This window comes from Balaenoptera musculus, chromosome 4 (genome assembly GCF_009873245.2).
Source record: "Balaenoptera musculus isolate JJ_BM4_2016_0621 chromosome 4, mBalMus1.pri.v3, whole genome shotgun sequence".
In the NCBI taxonomy this organism is placed as follows: Eukaryota; Metazoa; Chordata; class Mammalia; order Artiodactyla; family Balaenopteridae; genus Balaenoptera; species Balaenoptera musculus.
In genome coordinates, this window is record NC_045788.1 from 104,144,706 (window position 1) to 104,157,301 (window position 12,596).

Consider the following 12,596-nt stretch of genomic DNA (forward strand, 5'->3'; position numbering starts at 1 on the left):
GGANATGAAGATCTTTATGAGGATTCAAAACCAGTTCAGAAAACGATTAGGGTATGAATCAAAACTGAATTGATATCTCAGAGACAGGGAAAAGGGAAAAAGGGAAAAAAGCATCACAGAGAATCTGGCCTTTAAAGAAAAGGGATGTGTTTAATTAGAAAGCTACCAGGGCATCCTAGGTTGGAGAAAAAGCATGGAGGTGAAGCTAAAGGCATGTATGTTGGGACGCAGTGAACAATCCTTCCTGGAGGAAGCTGTTTTTCTTACTGAAAGTAAAGGTACTTTATGAAAGAAGATCTTATCACTAGCTTTATTAAGGAGTAGTGAGAAGGTGCTTACGGATTATGGATGATCCTGAAGGTCAGACTGAAAAGTATGGCTTATTTGGGGAATCTAAAAAAAAAATGATAAAAATGAACTTATTTGCGAAACAGAAACAGACTCACAGACTTAACGAACTTATGGTAACCGGGGGGAAGGGTCGGGGGAAGGGATAATTAGGGAGTTTGGGATTGACATGTACACACTGCTATATTTAAAATGCATAACCAACAAGGACCTACTGTATAGCACAGGGAACTCTGCTCAATATTCTGTAACAACATAATTGGGGAAAAAATATGAAAAAGAATAGATACTTGTAAAAAAAAAACTATGGCTTCATATAATGGACAACTAATACAAGCACACCTTGTTTTCTTGTGCTTTGCTTTATCGTGCTTCACAGATACTGAATTTTTTACAAATTGAAAGTTTGTGGCAACCCTGCATCAAGCCACTCTATCAGCACCATTTTTCCAACAGCCTTTGCTCACCTCATGTCTCTATGTCATATTTTGATAATTCTCACAATATTGCAAACTTTTTCATTATTATTATATTTGTTATGGTGATCAGTGATCTTTAACGTTACTAGTGAAAAAAGACTGTGAGTCACTGAAGGCTCAGATGATGGTTAGCACTTCTTAACAAAGTATTTTTTAATTAAGGTTATGTACATTGTTTTTTTAAACATAGTATTGCACGCTTAGTAGTCTACAGTATAGTACAAACATAACTTTTTTTTTTGAATTTTATTTTATTTATTTTTTTATACAGCAGGTTATTAGTTATCTATTTTATACATATTAGTCTATATATGTCAGTCCCAATCTCCCAATTCATCCCACCACCACCACCATCCCCCCCACCACTTTCTCCCCTTGGTGTCCATACCTTTGTTCTTTACATCTGTGTCTCTATTTCTGCCCTGCAAACAGTGCAAACGTAACTTTTATATGCACTGAGAGACCAAAAAATCTGTGTGACTTCTTTTATTGTGATATTCACTTTATTGTGGTGGTCTGAAACTGAACCCACAATACCTTTGAGTTTTGCCTGCATCTATCACAATATTTTAAGAAATATATGTCATAGTAAAATTATTATTTTTACATTGGATTGGTGATGAATTAGAGAATGGGAAAGTTCAACAAAGCTCATTAGAAAGCTGTTGCAATAACCTGGCTATGGGGTAATGGAGCCTGGATTAGGGTGGTGATGATAATGGAGCAGAGAGTATGTCAAGAAAATAATTCAGGAAATAAAAATAATAATGGATAACAGATAGAGTTATGGGAAGGCAAAATATATGAGGAGTTGAAGACATTTCAAAGCATGAAAGAATTTTGGTACAAATGACAGAAATGGAAACAGTGGGATGGGACTTACGTCACAGGATTTGTGCCAATCCATTTTATTCTTGCTAATTTTTGGTTCTCTAGGTAGCTACTAGCTATTCCTAAAAAGGATTTTGTTGTACTGACTTAGAAGGGATGAAAAAAAAAGACTTCCCTGGCCACTCATTTAAAAGAAGGTGTTTACACAAAGAAATACAAAAGGGTTTTCAGGAAATCCTAAAATGGTATTTCCCAATGCAGACAGTTGTATATTCCCACTACTCATTAGATAGATCTGTCAAGACAAATATTACATTTTTTGTCTTATTTAGATGACATTAAGATTCATCATATATTTCTAACGATTGTTTTCACTTAACCTGGAATAAAAAACCAAATATGTATATGTATTTTCCATAGTTTCTTCTGGCTCTACATACACAGCCTCTGAGTTTTAACAGTCCTTTTGAAGTCTAATTGGAATAAGCAATACACTGTGTTCACCGATATCATTTTGAAAGTGTCTGACCCATTATTACATAAAGATGAGCGTTTCACTTAATAAAGACTGAGAGTAACACAATTTGTTACACCATAATTAAAGATGGACACATCTGTTCCATTTTAATTCAAATCCCTTTGAACATAATTACATAAAGCTGCAAGAACAGAAATTCTCAGTCTTAGAAATTTATTATCAAAAAAAATCATTCTGTCTATAGAAACTACATGGTCAAAGACAATTTGTAAAATGAAGTCAAATAGATGTCTCTCATTCTATATCACAGCATGAAATAAAGCTAAGATCCCAGATTAAAGTACTGTCCCCATATGAAAGCTGTAATTAGTTAAGGAAACCCAGGTGAAGGACAATTTTTATGGAAAGTACTAGCATTCCATCCCTGTGGAGAGGTACTATCTTTATATATTCTCTCAGCCCACAGATACATTAAAAAAAGGAGGGAACAAATACTAAGGATAGTTGAAAGAAAAACAAATACAGAAGACATTCAACATTTATGTGTTACCTTTAAACTTCCTACTAATTCTAAATTTTCAGTCATAATAATTTCATAGACCTTGCTTAAAAATAGTATATCCTCTTGGTAAGGGTCAAGCTATTCTACCCAAAATAGTTTTTAGGTTAACAGTAATCAGATGTGTAAATAAAGAAAGAGAGGTAAGGGAAACCTATGACTTCAGAATGAATTCTGAGAATTTAATAACATAAGTTAAACAGCAAACCATGCACACAAATATTCCTGAAATGTAGGCTGTTAGTCTGTTTTATTTATGTTTCCATATCCTGAACATGGCTTAATGAGGACATGCAATCAGGATTAGCTAAGCAGTGAGAACTTGGAGAGAACAGGGTGGCAGTAAGATTTATATAAATATTTGCAGAGACTGGGAAGAGCAGATGCTCCTATAATCCAGACAATGTGTGTGCGCTTCATTTTAAAATAAAATAAAACAGTTGAAAGCCAAAATATAATTAATCAGAGGAAATGCTTTAATCAACGTCTTCCAAATCCTTAAGCACTGCTGAAAAGATTAAAGAAACATAAAAGAAATTAAAATATGATATTCAAAAGGAAACAAGAATTGGTCTATTCCTGACGTTCTCCTTTTATTTCAGATGTGTGATTGAGCATGTAATTAATATGCATTGCCAATTGCTGCCAACTAGTGAAATTTCCTAGGAGTTTAAGGTACTAAATAAATCACCTAAGACTTACTGTATAATTACAATGTAGTAATGATAGCTCTCTCTCTTCGTTAATAATTTAATATGAGAAATGTGTATGCTTACCCTTACTTCCTGTAGTTATAAACAGAGATCTTTCCAATGGAATGGAAATAGCAAGTTTAAACGAGTGTCAATTTTATATTCATAGGTTACCCACAAAGTTGAAAAAGAAGTTGCATATCAAGAAAAAAGTAAGTATATAAAATCCGTGTAGATATCCAGTACGGATCATATAGACCCAAAATAAGTGTGATTAACTTTAAACTCAGTTTTGGGCTCTGTTTTTCTAAATTCAGGATCTCTCTTATATTATTTCTGTTGTTTTCTGCCCAAAATTTGATGAACTACTCAATATGAACCTATAATTATTACTAAAGCTCAGAGAAGAACAATTTAAACAGAGGATTTTAAAACAATATCTCAAGAAAATAAAAAGCACATGCATTCATGGCAAGTTCAAAATATATCAATATTTAAAACTCAGAGTATTTGCCTTTTCCACAAACAAAATTTTGTTGGTGACAGGAATTATTTCATATATTCATATACAACACCAGAATATTATAAACAGTTTCTAAACATAAGATTAGCTCCTATAAATAGCTAACAGCTTAGTACTATTAATTGCAAGAACACATTTTAAATAGAACTTGAGCCTGATTGTAATTTCTAGCAGAAATATTATTAATGTCTACTAAAATTCTACCACAAAGTCTATAGCAATCAGAATTAGAAGTTGTGAAATCTTAAAAATTTAATCGTGCAAAAACATTGCCAAAATTTTTATTACTGAAGTGCCATGGATCAGAATTTCTTATTATGTGCCCTCCTATAAATAAATCCTAATTATAGAAAGACTGGTTGACCTGAGAGATCCACTGTGAAATCTAGACTGGGAAAATGAAAGAAGCTATGTGGCACTTTCTTCTGTATTCTATCATTGTTATGGTAACTTTGAAGGGCACATGCATTGTACTTATTTGCTTCTTACATACTACCTGTTTGATATTCTGTTCTAATAAAAGAACAAAATATCAAACAGCTAGTATATAACTGAAAAGAAGATATAAAGATTCTTGTCTCAGTCTCTAGATGGCTTGTGGCATTCGTTTAGTAATTTATGTGCAATGGTCCTTTGATTCCCAAATCGCCTACCCTGTGTAGTTCAGTGTAAGGTGAGTTTACTATTATTAAAATAGTCCACATTTTATTATCAGAAAATAATTCTGAGAAGTTACCCTATTGGATTTACATATCAATGTTATTCTTTATCAAATAAGGTTGTGTTACTCAGATTAATGATTTCACAGAGCAAACTCAGATAATGATTTGTAACCAAGCCCAATGATAATGCTTATTAAGAATATGTCCACTTCTGTCAACAGACTCACTGGAGAGATAAGAAGGAGAGAGTAGTCACAAAAATGTTCCTCTTATTCTGTCTCCTTTTTCTCCTTTCTTAGCACACCACAGAAAGGGACATACTCTGACAAGTACAGGTTTCTGGTAACTGACTGTATTGCTGAACTGAATGAATAAGCATTTTCAGAACTCTAATGAAAAACTGATGAACTCATAAAAGTGCTAACAAAAGATCAAGATGGAAAAAAAAATTAATTACATGGGACTGAGTGAACTGATGAGGATGAGTAAAATTTTTGTGACTTTCTGTCTGAATTTAAAAAGAAAAAAAATCCCACAAGGACTCAGAGGCAAAGAATATACAAATCAATTTTCACTGCAAAGTAAAGGAACTGTTACAGTGGAGGATTACTGGACTGAATGTCAATATTATGACATAGTATGAGTGTGTTTCATGTTTGGTAATTGCAATCATTGTTGCTTTTGTTGTGGTCATCCATGTACAATGCTTGGTGTCAGTCTATTTATCTCTTGTAAAAATAAAATACAGTGTGTGTGTGTGAAAAAAAAAAAAAAAGAAAGGGACATAGAGTTTAATTATTGTGGTTGTTGTATATCATTATCACCATATACCAAGTTTATCACTTGTCATAAGAAAATCAGAAATTAAGTTCTGGTGGGGATGCTGAGACTGAAACCCAATATCTGGAGAGCTGAGTCACATCTCTGCCATTATGTTGCATGGTAATCACCTGCATGGGCTGTGTCTATAAGATGAGATTAGTATAAGGACATGCCACCCCAGGGCACTTGTACCCTGGGCATTGTCTGCATCAAGCCAAGACATAAATGTAACTATATATGAAAATCACACATAAATCTGGAACTGCGCTGTCTGATAAGGCATCCCCTAGCCACATACGGGTATTAAAATATAAAGAAACCAATAGTAAATAAAATTTAAGAAGATGGCAGAGTGGGAAGACGTGGAGTTCACGTCTCCCCACAACTTGGGTGCCTGCCGGATGCTGGTGAGGGGCCTTGATGCCCAAGGAGATGGGAGGAACCCCCCAAGCAAACCAGTAGGAAATGGGGGAACTGAGGGAGGAGGAGAAGTGGAGGCTGGACAGGGCTGGTGCCCCTGAAGGGTGGCTGAGGCGGGGAGGGGTTCCCATGCCTGGAGGGACCCTCAGGGGCTCAGATTGGGGTGGGAGTGAGCCTAACGTTTCCCCTGCCCAATCGGCCCAGGAAGTCTGCCCAGCTCTCGGGGCAGCTCCCACACCCTCAGAGGCCCCCTCTGGGACACGTTCATCCTGGGGGCATAGCAGGGAGGCTGGAGGAGAACAGGAGAGGCAGGCAGGAGGGGCTCTCCAGGACCGGAGGAGCAGGAGAGGAGCAGAGGGTGTTTGCCCCTCCCACTTGGGCACAGGAAACCTGCTGAACTCCCAGTCCGGATTCCCTGCCCTCCAAGGCCCCCTCCAGGCCACACTGGTCTGGGGACGTACAAGGAAGGCCAGGGGAGAACAGGAGAGGCAGGTGGGAGGGGCCCTCCAGGACTGGAGGAGCGTGAGAGGAGCAGAGAGCATTTGCCCCGCCCACTTGGGCCCAGGAAACCTGACGGGCTCCCAGGCTGCGATACCCCCTGCTGAGACCAGAGGCATGCCTGGGCCCCTTCTGTTCTGTTGAATCTAAGTCCCACCCCCCACAACCCCCAGGGCCTTTTCCAGCCCTGTGGGTCCTAAGCATAGACCCCACCCACTGCCCAAACCCCACCCCTGCCTAGGCCCTCCCTCCACAGCCAAGACCTTTTCCACCTTTTTTTTTTTTTCTTCTCCTCTTTTTTACTATTGTGGTTCTGTTTTATCTTCTGGTTGTTGTCTCATCTATATTTTTATTTTTATATTCTTGCTAACATATCTGTTAGTTTCCTGATCTAATTTTATTTTTTACTCTTTGTTATTGTTCTTTTTTTCTTTTTTCTTTTTTTTTTTTTTTGCCACCCCATTCAGCTTGTGGGATCTTGGTTCACGAGCCAGGGGTCAGGCCAAAGCTCCTGTGGTAGAAGCTCTGAGTCCAAACTGCTGGACTAACAGAGAACCTCAGAACCCAGGGAATATTCATCAGAGTGAAGTCTCCAGGAGGTCCTCATCTCAGCACCAAGACCCAGTTCTACCCAGGAGCCTACCAACTCCATTGTTGGAAGCCTCAGACCAAACAACCAGTAAGACAGGAACACAATCCTACCAAAAAAAAAGAAAAATGAGACAGCAAAAAATTATGTCACAGATGAAGGAGTAAGGTAAAAACATACAAGACCAAATAAATGAAGAGGAAATAAGCATTCTACCTGAAAAAAAACTCAGAGTAATGATAGTAAACATGATCCAGAATCTCGGAAATAGAATGGAGGCATGGACAGAGAAAATACAAGAAATATTTAACAAAGATTTAGAAGAACTAAAGAAAAAAGAAACAGATGAACAACACAATAACTGAAATGAAAAATACACTAGAAGGAAACAATAACAGAATAACTGAGGCAGAAGAATGAATAAGTGAGCTGGAAGACAAAATGGTGGAAATAACTGTCAAGGAGCAGAATAAAGAAAAAAGAATGAAAAGAATTGAAGACAATCTCAGAGACCTCTGGGACAACACTAAACACACCAACATTCGAATTATAGGGGTCCCAGAAAAAGAAGAGAAAAAGGCAGGGTCTGAGAAGATATTTGAAGAGATTATAGTGGAAAACTTCCCTAACATGGGAAAGGAAATAGTCACCCAAATCCAGGAAACGCAGAGAGTCCCATACAGGAAAAACCCTAGGAGAAACACACCAAGACACATATTTATCAAACTAACAAAAATTAAATTCAAAGAAAAAATATTAAAAACAGGAAGGGAAAAACAAAAAATACCATACAAAGGAATCCCCATAAGGTTATCAGCTGATTTTTGAGCAGAAACTCTGCAGGCCAGAAGGGAGTAGCAGGATATACTTAAAGTGTTGAAAGAGAAAAACCTACAACCAAGATTATTCTACACAGCAAGGATCTCATTCAGATTCAACAGAGAAATCAAAAGCTTTCCAGACAAGCAAAAGCTAAGAGAATTCGGCACCACCAAACCAGCTTTACAACAAATGCTACAGAAACTTCTCTAGGCGGGAAACACAAGAGGAGAAAAAGATACACAATAACAAACCCAAAACAATTAAGAAAATGGTAGTAGGAACATACATATTGACAATAACCTTAAATGTAAATGGATTAAATGCCCCAACCAAAAGACATAGACTGGCTGAATGGATACAAAAACAAGACCCATATATATGCTGTATACAAGAGACCCACTTCAGACCTAGGGACACATACAGAGGGAAAGTGAAGGGATGGAAAAAGTTATTCCATACAAATGGAAGTCAAAAGAAAGCTGGAGTAGCAATGCTTATATCAGATAAAACAGACTTTAATTTAAAGACTGTTACAAGAGATAAGGAAGGACACTACATAATGATCAATGGATCAATCCAAGAAGAAGATATAACAATTGTTGGGACTTCCCTGGTGGCGCAGTGGTTGAGAATCTGCCTGCCAATGCAAGGGACACGGGTTCAAGCCCTGGTCTGGGAAGATCCCACATGCCGCGGAGCAACTAAGCCCGTGCGCCACAACTACTGAGCCTGCACGTCTGGAGCCTGTGCTCCACAACAAGAGAGGCCGCAATAGTGAGAGGCCCGCGCACTGTGATGAAGAGTGGCCCCCTCTTGCCGCAACTAGAGAAAGCCCTCGCACAGAAAAGAAGACCCAACACAGCCAAAAATAAATAAATAAATAAATAAAAATTAAAAAGAAAGAAGATATAACAATTGTAAATATTTATGCACCCAAAATATGAGCACCTCAATACAGAAGGCAAATGCTAACAACCATAAAAGGGGAAATTGACAGTAACTCAGTAATAGTAGGGGACTTTAACACCCCGCTTACACCAGTGGACAGATCATCCAAACAGGAAATAAATAAGGAAACACAAGCTTTAAATGACACAATAGACCAGATAGATTTAATTGATATTTATAGAACATTCCACCCACAAGTGGCAGAATACACTTTCTTCTCAAGTGCACATGGAACATTCTCCAGGAAAGATCACATCTTGGGTCACAAGTCAAGCCTTGGAAAATTTAAGAAAATTGAAGTCATATCAAGTGTCTTTTCTAACCACAACACTATGAGATTGGAAATCAATTAAAGGGAAAAAAACTGTAAAAAACACGAATACGTGGAGGCTAAACAGTGCACTACTAAATAACCAAGAGATCACTGAAGAAATCAAAGAAGAAATAAAAAAATACATAGAAAAAAATGACAATGAAAACATGACTACCGAAAACCTATGGGGTGCAGCAAAAGCAATTCTAAGAGGGAAGTTTAGAGCAATTCAATCTCACTTCAAGAAACAAGAAAAATCTCAAATAAACAATCTAACCCTACACCTAAAGCAACTAGAGAAAGAAGAACAAAGAAAACCAAAAGTCAGTAGAAGGAAAGAAACCATAAAGATCAGACCAGTAATAAATGAAATAGAAATGAAGAAAACAATAGCAAAGATCAAAAAAACTAAAAGCTGGTTCTTTGAGAAGATAAACAAAATTGATAAACCCTTAGCCAGACTCATCAAGGAAAAAAAGGGAGAGGACGCAAATCAATAAAATGAAAAAGGAGAAATCACAACTAACACCGCAGAAATACAAAGGATTACAAGAGACTACTACAAACAACTATATGCCAATAAAATGGACAACCATGAAGAAATAGACAAATTCTCACAAAGGTACAATTTTCCAAGACTGAATCAGGAAGAATTAGAAAATATAAACAGACCTAACACAAGTAATGAAATTTAAACTGTAATTTAAAATCTTCCAACAAACGAAAGTCCAGGACCTGATGGCTTCACAGGCGAATTCTACCAAACATTTAGAGAAGAGCTAACACCTATCCTTCTCAAACTTTTCCAAAAAATTGCAGAGGGAGGAATACTCCCAAATTCATTCTATGAAGCCACCATCACCCTGACACCAAAACTAGAAAAAGATATTACAAAAAAAAGAAAATTATAGACCAATATCACTGATGAACATATATGCAAAAATCCTTAACAAAATACTAGCAAACAGAATCCAACAACATATTAAAAGGATCATACACCATGATCAAGTAGGATTTATCCCAGGAATGCAAGGATTCTTCAGTATATGCAAATCAAGCAATGTGATAAACCATATGAACACATTACAGAATAAAAACCATATGATCACCTCAATAGACACAGGAAAAGATTTTGACAAAATTCAACACTGATTTATGATAAAAACTCTCCAGAATATGGGCATAGAGGGAACCTACCTCAACATAATAAAGGCTATATATGGCAAACCCACAGCAAACATCATACTCAATGGTGAAAAACTGAAAGCATTTCCACTAAGATCAGGAATGAGACAAGGATGTCCACTCTCAAGACTCTTATTCAACATAGTTTTGGAAGTCCTAGCCATGGCAATCATAGAAGAAAAAGAAGTTTAAAAATCAAAATTGGAAAAGAAGGATTAAAACTGCCACTGTTTGCAGATGACATGATACTGTACATAGAAAAGCCTAAAGATGCCATCAGAAAACTACTAGAATTAATCAATGAATTTGGTAAAGTTGCAGGATACAAAATTAATGCACAGAAATCTCTGGCATTCCTATGCACTAACAATGAAAAATCAGACAGAGAAATTAGGGAGACAATCCCATTTACCATTGCAACAGAAAGAATAAAATACCTAGGTATAAACCTACCTAAGGAGGTGAAAGACTTGTATTCAGAAAACTATAAAACACTGATGAAAGAAATCAAAGATGACATAAACAGATGGAGAGTTATACCATGTTCTTGGATTGGAAGAATCAATATTGTGAAAATGACTATACTACCCAAAGCAATCTGCAGATTCAATGCAATCCCTATCAAACTACCAGTGGCATTCTTCACAGAATAAGAACAAAAAATTTTACAATTCATATGGAAACACAAAAGACCCCGAATAGCCAAAGCAACTTTGAGAAAGAAAAACAGAGCTGGAGGAATCAGGCTCCCTGATTTTAAACTATACTACAAAGCTACAGTAATCAAGACAGTATGGTACTGACACAGAAACAGAAACATAGATCAATGCAACAAGATAGAGAGCCCAGAGATAAACCCAAGCACATATAATCACCTAATTTATGACAAAGGAGGCAAGAACATACAATGGAGGAAAGGCAGCCTCTTCAATAAATGGTGCTGGGAAAACTGGACAGTTACATGTAAAAGAATGAAATTAGAACACTACCTAACACCATACACAAAAATAAACTCCAAATGGATTAAAGAGCAAAATGTAAGTCCAGACACTATAAAACTCTTAGAGGAAAACATAGGAAAAACACTCTTTGACATAAACCACAGCAAGATCTTTTTTGACCCACCTCCTAGAGTAATGAAAATAAAAACAAAAATAAACAAATGGGACCTAATTAAACTTAAAAGCTTTTGCACAGCAAAGGAAACCATAAACAAGACAAAAAGACAACCCTCAGAATGGGAGAAAATATTTGCAAATGAAACAACAGACAAAGAATTAATCTCCAAAATACACAAACAGCTCATGGAGCTCAGTATCCAAAAAACAAAAAACCCAATTAAAAAATGGGCAGAAGACCTAAATAGAAATTTCACCAAAGAAGACATACACATGGCCAAGAGGCACATGAAAAGATTCTCAACATCACTAATTATTAGAGAAATGCAAATCAAAACTACAATGAGATATCACCTCACACCGGTCAGAAAGGCCATTATCAAAAAATCAAGAAACAATAAACGCTGGAAAGTGTGTGGTGAAAAGGAAACCCTCCTGCATTGTTGGTGGGAATGAAAATTGATACAACCAGTATGGAGAACAGTATGGAGGTTCCTTAAAAAACTAGAAATAGAACTACCATATGACCCAGCAATCCCTCTACTGGGCATATACCCTGAGAAAACCATAATTCAAAAAGAGACATGTACCACAATGTTCATTGCAGCACTATTTACAACAGCCAGGACATGGAAGCAACCTAAATGTCCATCGACAGATGAATGGATAAAGAAGATGTGGCACATATATACAATGGAATATTACTCAGCCATAAAAAGAAATGAAATTGAGTTATTTGTAGTGAGATGGATGGACCTAGAGTCTGTCATACAGAGTGAGGTAAGTCAGAAAGAGAAAAACAAATACCCTATGCTAATGCATATATATTTTTCTTTTTCAAAAAAAGAAAATGGTACTGATGAACCTAGTGGCAGGGCAGGAATAAAGACATAGACATAGAGAATGGACTTGAGGACACCGGGTGGAGGGGGAAGCTGGAGCAAAGTGAGAGTAGCATCAACATATATACACTACCAAGTTTAAAATAGATAGCTAGTGGGAAGCTGCTGCATAGCACAGGGAGATCAGCTCGGTGCTTTGCGATGACCTAGAGGGGTGGGATAGGGAAGGTGAAAGGGAGGCTCAAGAGGGAGGGATATGGGGATACATGTATCATATGGCTGATTCACTTTGTTGTACAACAAAAACTAACACAACATTGTAAAGCAATTTTACTCCAATAAAGATGTATTTAAAATTTTTTTAATTCCATTTCTCAGTCATAGAAGCCAAATTTCAAGTGTTCATAGCCCCATGTGGCTAGTGGCTACCCTTAAGAAAGAAAATTCTTCATAAATGATTATGCTGT